The following is a 13177-nucleotide window of genomic DNA, read 5'->3' on the forward strand; positions in this document are numbered from 1 at the left end:
GCCTTCATTGTCCCCCTTCTCCTGCCCTGTATTTTGTTCCAACAAGACCTGCAATCAATTTTACTCGCCCTTCATTATTTTATTTCATCTTCAAGATTCCAATGACAGGAGTAACTAAAAATCATAAGAAAGGAATATTGCCTTTGAAACAAATTGTGAACCACCTCCATCAGCATTAAAATCTCTCTAGAAAATGTCTTTTTCAGTAGTGATTCATTGAGAGAGACCTATATCTAACGTGATGATCTTAGGTTGTCAAAAATGTTATTGTTGCTTTAAATAGAAAGAGAATGTTGTTGTGTTCCATCCTAAGAAATCTACAGATAGCATATTTTTAAACAATATAGTACAACTTTTTAGCAAGTCCGTAGAGTATAGTACTTACTCAGGGGAAAAAAAAAAAAATAAAGTGCATTGATTAGTCTAAATTTCTAATTATTTATACAGTTTTGTATTCTGAATCTAAATATTAAGGCTAATTATTTGTTTGGTTATATCAATGTTAGAGGACTGGCTATACAAAGAAATAGGCTAGCCCATGTCAGAAGTGAGGGTGATAGCATTCAACTTCTTGGAAACTTGACATGGTGACTATACGGATCATTTCCTATTCTCTGTTCCTCCCATGCCTCAGTATAGCCTCTTTAAAACAAAGACTATTATAGAGAGCAAAGATAATGGTTCCACTATGATTAATTAATTTTGCCACCAATTTCAACAGGCTTGAAAGAATACTTTTTTCAGTGATTGCCAGGTTGAAATGTTCTTTCCTCCAGTTGCAATCCAGCTTTTAATACTGGATTAATCTAGTAAAACTTCTACTACTCTGAAGATAACTGGAGATTTGCAGCTCATTTAATAATGGTCAGAATTTTGCTAGCCTTGTTTACCCCAAAACTGGATATAACTGTGTGTGATTTATAAAAAACAATGTTTTTTTGAAATTATCTTTTATAAATTTAAACCTAAAAACAGATGTGTTCAAAAGTTCTAAAGCTGAACTGAACTGACTTAAAAAAAAAACCTGGATGATTTATAGCAATCCCACACACTAATAGGATATGGGATACTTGACCTCTTATTTCTCTGCTGGCATATTGAATTCATAATCACTCTTCCCTAGACTTGGAAATGGAGATTCCTTCTTCTAAGTGTTAGAGACTGATGATATCAACAGATGCAGAAGAAATGCCAAGGCTGCAAGAAATTAAAGGGGCTTTAGCATGTTAAGATCCAGCTTTAGAAGGACACTTAAACAGAGAGTAAATCCTGGATATATATTGTTTAAATTTTAAATATTCTTACTTTAAAAAGGATTTTATGTATGACATTGACATACAGAAAGTTTTAGATTCCTTGGAAGAATATCTGACATTCACATATAAATAAAATTATTAAAGTAGTTCTAGTGACTTATTTTTAAGTAACACCATGCTTTTTGTTTTAATTTTATTTTTACATGTTTTAAAGTTCTGACACCTAAGCTGATTAAAGCTTTTTCATTTCCTCAATGATTTTACATTAAGGTTTAATTAGTAGAAGAAATTTCTAGTACAGTATCCAAAAGTTATCTGATATTTTCATTGTCCATCTGGAAAATTACAGCTGTTTCTATTGTTACCTTTTAAATTACACTTTTTGGCATCTAATGTATTAATGTATATACTATCAAAGAGCTGTAGTTTCTAGAGAGTTAAAACTTGAGAATCTATAAATCTATTTAAGAACCTGAAGTTTCTGGAATTCTCATCAAGACTGCTTCCTGCACAATAAATAGTAAAAAATAAGTAATACCAAGTTGAAATATGAGTTAAAAAAAAAAAAAAATCAGTTGAACTGAAAAATGCTACATCCTTCACGTAAAGAGTTATCAAAGAACTGTGAAAAGAGTCTTTATGATCTGAGAGATGTTCATATCATGAGTATGTTTCGTAGGTTTGTTAAAGTAGAAAATACTAACCTTTGCATTCACTCTACACAAGAAACAGTTTAAATTGAGACTAGTATGCAATTTAACTTAACTGCACATTTGTAGTCACTGAGTCCAGTCCATATGAGGGATAATAATCATCTTCTAGTCATCCATTTCCCACCATAATAAAATAATTCAAATATACCAGCACAGGTCCAGGACAGAATATTACGCTTCAAATCCCTATTTAGCCTTACATGTAAAATATTACAAATATATACTTCTCAGTATTTCATGTGATGACATTAAGAAGTCAGGTTATGAAGGTCCAAGCCCCAAGAACTTAGAAAGTATACAAGAGACCACAGTATAAGTTGTACACAATTGCAATATGCTGCAATACTTATGAGAAATGACTAAATGTAACACCAGTAATAGCTGTGATTTCCTGGTCCTTCTTACTTCCTGTAATTTCTTATTTTAATCAAAAGGCAGACTGAGAATTTATCACTAAAACCAAGAGTTCAGAGCCACCACCTCCTTACTGACCTATATGTGCATGTTCTTATTTTAAATTAAAATATTTACAGTTACGTTCATTCATTTTTAATATTTATAAAGGTGATATGACCAATGAACCCAAGTTTCTAAGGACAATATGATTCACCCACTCCTCATTCACACTAAATCTTGCAAGTATCTAAAGCTGCCAAGCTTCTATAATTACAGGTGCAAAAGTTTGTGCATCTGGGCTCTTGCACATGTGTAGGAGTGCACCAGCTGTTCCCTTCCTCTACATAATTTTCTCCTTTCCATTTTACCTTGTGAAGTAAGGTTTCTAAAGGCAGCTGGTAACATAATTGGGATGAAATCAGGATGAGCTTTATCACCTAGCTCAGAAATGAGTGTCCCAAATACATGTAGAGATATGACAAGCACTATAAAAACTAGGATTTCTCCTCTGATCCTTCTGATCACTTAGCAAGGCAGGAAGAGGGCAAGAACAAGGGAAGAGTGAGATTGAAATCAAATTCAATATGAAATGGTTTAGATTGTTGTTATGGGTTTGGGGGATGAATAAAGAGTAGACAGGAGCACAGTTAAAAGCACCTGACATAGACAAGTACAGTTGAATCAAAGCTGTGAAGCTGGAAAAGATAATCGTGGATACTGGGATAGTCACAAAGTGAGATGAGAAGCCAGAAAGCTCAGTGGATACACTGCATTTGGGAATAGTTTATTCTAGAGGTTTGTTGTTTGGTAAAGGTTAAGAAACACACAAGGAGCAAGTAAAACAACATTATGAGCCTTACAGTTATGTTCATGTACTCCATTATGGCCTCAGATTGCTGAAGTGACCCACCACTACCTCAATGTCTGGAACAATTACTTATTTTATTGACTTTTCCCAAAATACTTAAAGGAATATATTTTTTTTTTTCTTGGCATTACTTGAGAATTATCTTTTTCAATAGTAACTAACTAGCAAGGCAGAGCACCTGTAGGATAAATCCAAGTAGTCCCACAACAGACCACCATGTATGTGTCACAGCCCTGATTGCACCAAGAAGCTCTGTAGGTTGTCCCCCTGCTTCCTGGGAGTTCAGCTGGGGCTTCTGGAAGTGAGTCCTGGGACAGAACAGCCAAGAGACAAAGAACTGTGTAAAGAGCCCTGTGAGTAGGGGCTGTAGGGAGCCTCACGAGGGGCTCACCCAGGCATCCTCAGCCCTCTGACTCAAGAGCCCATCCCAGCTCAGCCCCTGACCCTGCTCCTCAACTGAGACACCACACAAGTGTGTATGTGCCCAGTCCCAGTCCTCTTGGCTCTGACTTGACCCTGCTGGCTTCTCTTGCTGCCTTTTCCTCAGGTGCAATTGGCCACAGCAAATTTGTCTGGGGATGTCTGATGACAAGAGTCTGACCCTGATTACCCTCATTAGATCTGCTCTGCTCTTCTGGTTTGAGCAGAGCAGGACTGTGCCCATGATGGCGAGGACACTGCCAGCCTGGTGTCACCCTCAGCTCCCAGTTCCTTTCCGTCAGTGGAGCAACCCACTTTTGCTGCTTCCCAATGGGATCAACTAGCTTGATGAAAGCATGTAAATGTGCTGCCAGATAGTCAAAAATAGCCAGAAAATTAAAGAAGACATATAGATGCATCAGTGTGGTGTATGGGCTTTTTTTGACAATGAATGCTGATTTGTTCTGATATAGTGTAGGTATACTTTAAGTGTAGATTTAAACACAGCGTAAATAGAATACTCAGAATATGTATAATGTATGTTCAAGATACTATATTATAGTATAATATAAATTCAAGACATATAAGTAATGGCTTACAGATGTTAAGTATGTCATTGCATAATAATAATAGTAACAAACATAGTAATAACCACAATGATGATAACATTGGTGCATAATATTTATAGAGAATTCTTCAGAGAATCCAACTGGGTAGTTTTGCTTGGCATTATACAAACTCAAGAAATAATGACTCTGTGCCAAAGTTTGTGATGTAAAATATTGGATGAATATGTGGGTCTCTTAAGGTGACAGCAATATGTTGTGAGGTTTGTGCAAGAGGCTTACTAGCAAACTGGAACTGACAATTAAATTGATTGATAAAAAAGCTTGGCAGTTATATTAACCTTTAAAAAGACCTTTATAATATCTGACTAATTAAGTTCTGAGCCCCCAAGTAAAGGTATTATTTCAATGGTTTAGAAAGAAAAGAAAGCAAAACCCTCAAAGGGACAGACTCACTAAAACACTTACAGGGATAAAGTCAAGGTCTGCATGACTTTTAGGCTTCTGCTTTCCAGAATTAATTTGTACACCTATTAATTTTTCACTTGTGTGTTTATCATAGGGAGTTTCTATGAGTTTAGTTAAGAACTACCCTAAAAATAATCAAACCAAAGGGATATGTTTAAATATTCTTCTGTGTGTCACTTATACAGTATGCCTTTTCTCCAAGACAAGCTATAAAGAGAATGGTCCTCTATAGGAGCCTTCTGACCTCACTATTTAAGGAAAAGCAAATATGAAGAGGAAAGTTCTGTAATATGTTCTCAGTGTCATTGAATCTGATTTCTGTTACACTAAGCTGAAGACAGAAAGACCTGAGATAATGATGCCTGCCTCACTATGAGGTACAAATTTCATGGGGAGATTCTAACACTTGTTCCAGGTGGCTTTGACTGATAGCTTAGAGCAGGTCCAAAACATAAAAGGCTTTACAAAGCAGACCTTATTCCTTCAGTTGCATTGGGAAATGATCTGGTAGTCTATGTAAACATTTGGGCATGGGGACTATGTGCCCTATATTGCTGCTACTAAGCAGGAAGCCATAGTCTCTTCTAGAAGAAGTTTCAGAGTGATTTTCGTTTAGAGCATTTTCTTGCTACAATAATTAGAGCAAAAAGTGGCAAAGCACTAACTGTGAAAGATTCACAGTGGTAAATGTAACAATGCCCAAATCCTTAGCTTCCTAGAAAACAAAGCAAAAACATACAACTTTTTTTCCTCTAACTAGTTAAAATCAATTACAGAGCCTCCTTCTCTCCAGAATTGTGTTGCTGACCACTACAAATCATTGTGGTTCTCAATATGGGCATAGTTTACCTCCACCAGTTATGTAATTGACTTACCCTGTCCCATCAGCATCAAATAATTCTTAATATACCATGATATTAAGATCCAAACTGTTTTCTTGGGTAAATAGTTTGAAAAATACACAGCATTTCAATACACAGCCATTGCTTTGTATGGAAAATATTGGCATAGAATACTCTTCAGTCCTGACAGAACAAATAAATATATTTTAATATTTTCTCACATAAACATGCATGTATTTGCTCTATTACATCCTCATATTTATCTATCACTCCTAGTCTTTCAGATCTGCCAATTTCAACATCATTACAATCTTATTTTCAAGAAGTCCTCCAAATTTTCCTTTTGTCTATTATTATGCTTGAGTTAACTTGTCAGGTAAAAACTTTATTGCCCAGATACTTCCACATGCATCCTACAACTGGTAGGCTGTGTAAGAGATAAATATGTAAACATCACCATTTATTTATTTGCTTTATTTGCAAAATAAACCATGAAACTCTTTGACACAATCTGCCTGGCTTTTAGCTGAGTAACCATTTAGGCATACTATAATCGGTGTCCACCCTCCCACATTCCCTACCTCCTTTATCACTCCTCATCTGAATTTAGTTTGTAAGCAATTCCAAATGAGAATCACATTTTTTCCTTCTCCTGCTCTGAGACACTCAAACGTATCTAGGGATGACTTAAAATTTGAATCAAAATGAAAGAATTAGTAGGCCACAGTACCATGGCACAACAGAAAAATATAAATAACATAAGCAGTTGAAATTGTAGACAAAAATGTAAGTAGGTAGAATGCAATTAATTAGGCAAGCTGGAAAGTGTCCAGGACACTACAACCAATAGGCAAACTAAGGGAATCCTTACATAAAAGATAAAGCATAGGAGTAATTATACTTAGTATTCCTATCATATTTCCATCTTCAAAGCATTAAGTCCATGAACGAGCAATTATTTCTTTTCCATAACTATCCAACACAGTGATTTAACAACCTCATGTATAACATCACCTCAAAAAACCTCTTTGCTCCCCCATCACTGTCCTCGAAAATTGGCTAAAGGCTGAACCAAGGGAAGGCAAATCTTTGTCATGAAGCTTACTAGATTTTAGTTAAATTTTCTTGAAAACCAGAGTACTTCTTTTTCAGTAACCTGAAATTTTGTACACAAATATTGTGCTTCAATATGAAAAAACAGAAATCTCAAATCTTCAAACTTAAAAAAAAAAAAAAACAAACCAAAAAAAAAACAACCAACCAAAAAAAATCTTTTATTTCAAAATTATAACATAGGACATTTCTTTTAGATCTGAAATTCCATCTAAAAGCCCAAGTTTCAAAGTTCCTGGTTCAGTCTCTTCTCTCCAGGATTTCTGACATGTAGGAATGGAAAAATTTTGGTTGTCCCAGTTGAGACCAAAGTCCAGATGTTAAAAAAATTCCCAATGGTGCTGTTAGCAACTGTGCTGAAATTCAACTCAGCTTCAACTCCCCACACCAGCTGCCTCTGACTATAAGGTAGTTCTTGTGCACAACTGACTCTCTTCCATTTCTTTTATCTCCAGATTTCCCCATCAGCAGATGTAGCTGGTTTACTCTGGACTGAGAAGCCAGATTATGAGTCAGCATGCAAGAAGTGTGAGCAATCAGGGACAGTGGCTCATGGGCACACTTGGAGGCTAAAATAAAAGTATAAAATTACCAGAGTTTCAAGGATTTAAAAGTTTCCAGGTCAATGCTGAGAAAGGTGGAAAGGAATCTTTCCAGCTCCAGCCCTGGGCCCAGAGGGAATTTGCTACACTGGACACATAAACCTACTGGGCTACTCAGAGCTGGATGCCCTTGAGCTTTGTCTCAGGGGTTTCCCTGCACAGAAAAGATGAACTGGACATTTGAATATTTTTGAGAGATTGCCATTCTCTGACAGTAAATTGATCTCAGGAAAATTCCGACCAACTCTAATTTTACCTGAAATCCTTTTGGTTCAATCAATATTTAACTCACAATTTCACAAGATTGGAATCTTTAATGGATGCTTCATTTTAAGACCTCTTGTCTACGTTCTACGACAGATATTATTTAAGGAGGAGTTTGTAAAATGTATTATGCATGTATGCAACTTTCTTAGCTGTACAAATTGATCTCTAGAGTTTACTATAAAATGCTCAAATGCAAAGAGCTAAAAATATGAACTAATAGATAGAGAATGAGTAATATGCTTCATTAATATCATGAGATATGAAAGGAATAACATTAGTTTGTATTAGTTGGTTAATATTTGTACAGTTCTTTGAATATAGAACATAATCCATATAAGCATTAAATTATTATTAATATTAGACTGTCAAATCTCTCTTGGTTGTACTGCTCTTGCTTGTTGGATATTATGGAAATTAATACATGCCTAAGAGGATGAGCACTAGATCAATCAAATCAAATCAAATCAGACTACACCATAATGAGCATTGCTGAATCTGTTTTGCAGACAGCAGTAGTACTTGTGCACCAACTGCTGCAATATTCACTGAAATAACTCCTTCCAAATTCAGATACTTTTTACTTGGTTTTGGTATGAATGTATTGACAGTGAGTCCATTACATTTGCCTGTATACTGACACTATGCTACTATGCTGGTGGAATTTCTATCTATTTGCACCCAATTTTACATACTTTATGAACAACTCATTATTCCAAGTGCTGGTTTTGTTGGAAATCATGAAATCTTAATTTTAGCAGTGATTATACATGTGTTAAGAATGAATACTTACTTAAATTTTGTGCTGATGTCCTGATTATATTGACTGTGATTGGCCTACTTCATATAAGCATCAGATGAAAATAACATGAATCTGCCCTTCTATGACAGCTCAAAATATTCACAAATACTGATCACTGAGTTAAATTTAATATAGTATATAAAATTTATATGAATTTTATGTATACATGCATATCAGAGTAATGCTGATAATGCAGTATAACTACATTTGCAAGGTGACTTGACTAGAACCTTGCAATATCAAGTGAGGTTCCTTTTATAAAGAACCTGGTTAATCAACAAATCACAAGTGATGTCTTTTTTGATATAGGCTATTATTTTAGTGTAGACAAATATATGAAAGAGAAAGGCAGTGAGGCAAATAAATCACAGCAACAGATACAGAGAATGGGAAAAAGTCAGAAAAAAGTGAAAAAAAACTTTTGAAAGAGCTGAGGGAGAACTCATGTGACGGAAATTTGAGGTTAATGTAGACTATTTTGTAGTGTTTTATTTCCACAAGTGCAGTGTAAAACTGTTTTCCATGCCTCATGTAAATAAAAATAGGATTGTATCAAAGCAACCTGGTTTCATCATTATCTTTTCCTCCTAGCCAAAATAGGTCACAGTACCACAGATTTTGATTAGCCATTCAGTTTGAAAGAAATAACTGTAAATCCCTACTCCTTTGCATTGTGACTTCTTCATACAAAGTTCAGAGTGCCACAGTAATTTCTCCTCTGTTTGGTCTCATTGTATGTTATCAGAGAGAAGGAGGTGATCTTTAGCTGGATGAACTATTGGAAAAACTTAATTTTTCTGCACTCCCAGTAATGAATCACATGGTAACTCAGACAGAAGTTGAATATCCTGGTTATTGTTAAGCAAAAATATTTAGCAATAATATTTAGGACTGCAATGTAAAAGGAAAAGCTGAAAGTCCAGTTGCTAAGGAAAATCCCACCCTGAAACAAAAACTTATCACTACTCATTTCCTACCAGTGACAGACAAGGTCCACACATTTTCTTTTAACATCTGAATGAAATATTAGCAGTTCCTCAGCAACTAATGTCATGGAAATGGATTCACATACCCTGTGGGTATGAATCTACAGCCCAGGATTAATTGGGTTACTTTTACATAGTGGAGACTTTTGTAAATAACCTAATTTTTTAATTAATTTGGAGTTTCTGATAAGTATCAGACTAATGTCTTAGAAAAAAAAATTTTAAGCTCCTGCTAATGCTGTCTTGAGCTTGCTTAGGCAGAACAAGCATATACCGACATATATTTGTTGCTCATGTCTATGAAGTCTTTAGCCTGCCTCCTAACCTGCCAAGGACTGGCAGAAAACAGCGCTCTGTGTAATGGCTGCTGTTATGAAGTGGCCTCACTATAGTCTGAATTGAAAGAACTATTCTGTAATTAATACAAATAAGACTTTTTTTTGTTGAGGCCAGTGTACTCAGAGAAACATGGACTCTATTCCTGTCACTCATAAACTAATTCGTACACATCAGATATATCATAGTATTATTATATACAGATTTATTGGATTCTCTTTTGATCTGAGGATCATGAACTCTCTATTGATTTTCTGAGGATATTTTATTACGAGGGTATTTTATTTATTCTGAAGGTATTCATATATATAAAAATAATATATATATATTATGAGGATATTTTATTTATTCTGAGGGTATTTACCCAAATTCTTTGCACGCATTTCCAGATATCTTTTAACTATATGGATCTATATCTGTATGTCATGATTACTGAAGTATCAGTGAAGCTTAAACATTGAGAAAAAGAGTTCTTTTGCAGATGGATCTACAAACTAGTTTTCTGTTCAGCTTTAAAATCAGTGGGATTCCTTTTAAAATTAATTTCATCGTAAAACTACACTGAAATTCCCAAACCTCCCTCTCCAATGTTTAGTAGAAACCAAGGCAACTGACTTGTTCAGACTGAGCACCTTATTTTTAGACAGTTAAATTGAGAGGTTATTCTCTCCCTCACTCCCTATCTAGTATCTGATAAAAAACAGAAGATCTGTAGGACATGATAAACTTGACCTCAACCTGTTCTTGTCTACCAAAATCTAAGAATACTTCTTGTGCTGAACCTTATCTCCTCTGGGCTCAGAGACTAAGAGCTGGCCTGAGGTGACTTACCAATAGCTAGAAAAACTTCAGTAATGTTGCATATACATTTTATTTATCAAAAGGAAAGAATATTAGCAGTTCATATTAATATTCTATTTAGGAGGACTGCAGCTGAGAGAATGTTGTAATGAGATTGGTGTTTTACATGAGAAATTGATACTACTTTCCTAAAATGCACCAGTGGTCTCCAAGTTATATTTGTGCTTGAGAGATAAGCCAAATGCCATTACTCTGCCCTGTAGTAGTCTGTATTTTTAGAAAAGATGAAATAACCAACACTTGCATTTTTTACATCTGTGATATGAACCAATACCCCATGAAATTGGATGAGCACTAACCTTCTGTGAAAAACGATTAGCTCTATGTTCTAAGATAAAAATAATAAAATATGAAAAATTTTTGAAGGACAAGAATTGCTCCTCCTGAGCTGAGAATTAGATTTATTTGGGGAATTGTTTAGATTATTTTTTTTTTTCCAGATAAGTATGGAATAGCAAGTAATATTATTTATTATGATTTAATGAAATACATGGAGAAGCTTGAGCGTAGGGTACACTTTTCAAAAACAATGTGATAGCTGACATTTCTGGTCATGCCTTTCATCTTGATATGCAAAAATGCTGTGAATGCATGCAAGGCAGAATTTCCCAATGCTGTTATCATGGAGATATTAAGCATGAAAGAACTTGTACTAAGCTTGATGCTTTACCAGGCATATGAGTTAGTTCAAGTCTTGCTGAACCCCACATAAAAACATTGCTTTTAATATATTTTCAATTATGCTCCAGGCATAATGGATTTTTATTTTTTTTAACCCCAAAACCAGTATTTGGTATAGACTTCATTTGAATTTTCTAAGTAGAATCTTGAAACATATCCATAAATTCACATTTGTTTTTATATTTTCCATCTCTTTTTACTTTTTTAATAGAACATTTTCCTGGCTTTGCCATGTGTAATTCAAAAAAGGAAAGAGAATGTCTTGATTCTACTAATTTAGTCAGATCTAAATGTATCTCCTTAAAGAATATACAGGACATAATTACAGATAAAATTCTTAGAAAGAGACAAGGTAACATTTTCAAAAATAGCTACATTGTTTTAAAGCTAAAACATTCAATTTTAAAAATGATGCAGGAATTTGGGTTTTTAACATTTCACTGAATGTCAAAATAGTTTTAGCAATTAAGTACTTACATTGCTTTTGGCAGTTTTACATATGCTTTAGGAGAAAGAATAAATTATAGGAAAAGAAGGAGTCATTGATCTGCTTTTCATAACGTATTTGTTAGATTGACTAACTATCTGCAAACAGAAGGCTGTTGAATAACTTACAGGTTATTAGTATTTTGAAAGATATATAATGGATGAGGCAAGAAGAAACAGGAGTCAACTATCTTATAAACTGCAGAAAAGTAAAATCTTGGAAATAGAAATCATATTCTAAGGGGAAAGAGAAGACTGGAAGACCCTCTGGAAATCAGTAGTGTCACAAATTGGGAAAACAACCCTGGCACCCTTTTGGGAGAGTGTCAGAGTTCCCTAGGAGCTCTCCTGGTGGCAGACAACGCTGTCTCCCTGAACAGACCCAAGGCAGATGGATCCTGTCTGGTTGAGTCCTAAAGCTTTTTCCCGTCTCATCTCTATGAGGGAAAGATGCTCCATATGCCTCTTGTTTTGAGACAATGTGAAACAGCCTGATAATATTCATCTCATCCAAATCTTTATGGATGCATGTGTCTGCATCTGTCCCAAATACAAAACACTCCAGTATTCAATTATCTCCCTCTTTCCTTCAGCTGCACTGAATTCTTATCTCTACCTGAATACTCTTCTGATAAGTAATTTATTTTTTCCATGTAGCCAATATTACTGGTACCATGACCCTGGAGAGCATATTTGGATACACCAATGAGATTAAATGTTAATTATAGAATCTGGGGGGGGGAAGCCACATCCATCCATCTACAAAACATAAAATTGTCTCAGGATTGCAAAATGGGAGTGCTTTGATAAGAACCATCCATTAGGAACTTATTCAGATGTTTCCAGTAGGGCTCTGTTTGCCCTTGAGCTTCAATTCTCTTGGGCTAGAAATAGGATAGTGGATGAGTTGCTGTGCTCCAGACTGAAGGAGATGATAGATGTTTTCATTCACACAGCAGATTCAGATATAAGGAATGGGATAAAATTCTTACACAGCTACACAGGGTTCACCTTTATATTGAGTCAAATGATTTTGTTTAATGAGTGCTATACTTTTATTCTCAAATTAAGTCAGGTATTTAACCCTGAATAACTCTGGACTGGGAACTTCTAAATGACCTTAAGGCAATAGAGGAAAACTACTTATATATATTTTAATATTACTAGTAAAGACATAATTTCTGGTGTTATACTTCACAGCCTGCTCTGATTTGCTGTATGGCCTTTCTGCCTGTATAGCCTATACCATTTGTCTATTTAGTAAGCCTATAACTGTGTAGGGTAGTGAATAACTACACAGAGACATCCAAATTAACCATGTCAGTGTTAGCCTGAATTCCAGAGGAGAACAGTCTTGACTTTGCTGAACACTGTCCATGACTGTATACTCCGTTCCTCTCATTAACTTCAATGGTATTGTACACTGAGGACACTAGACAATTTCTGATATCATAATATATATGAACATTCAAAGCTAGTTGAATGTGATGGAACATTGACTTGGCCAAATCTTTGAA

The sequence above is a fragment of the Tyto alba genome, unplaced genomic scaffold (assembly GCF_018691265.1).
Source record: "Tyto alba isolate M040663 unplaced genomic scaffold, T.alba_DEE_v4.0 Super-Scaffold_9, whole genome shotgun sequence".
Lineage (NCBI taxonomy): Eukaryota > Metazoa > Chordata > Aves > Strigiformes > Tytonidae > Tyto > Tyto alba.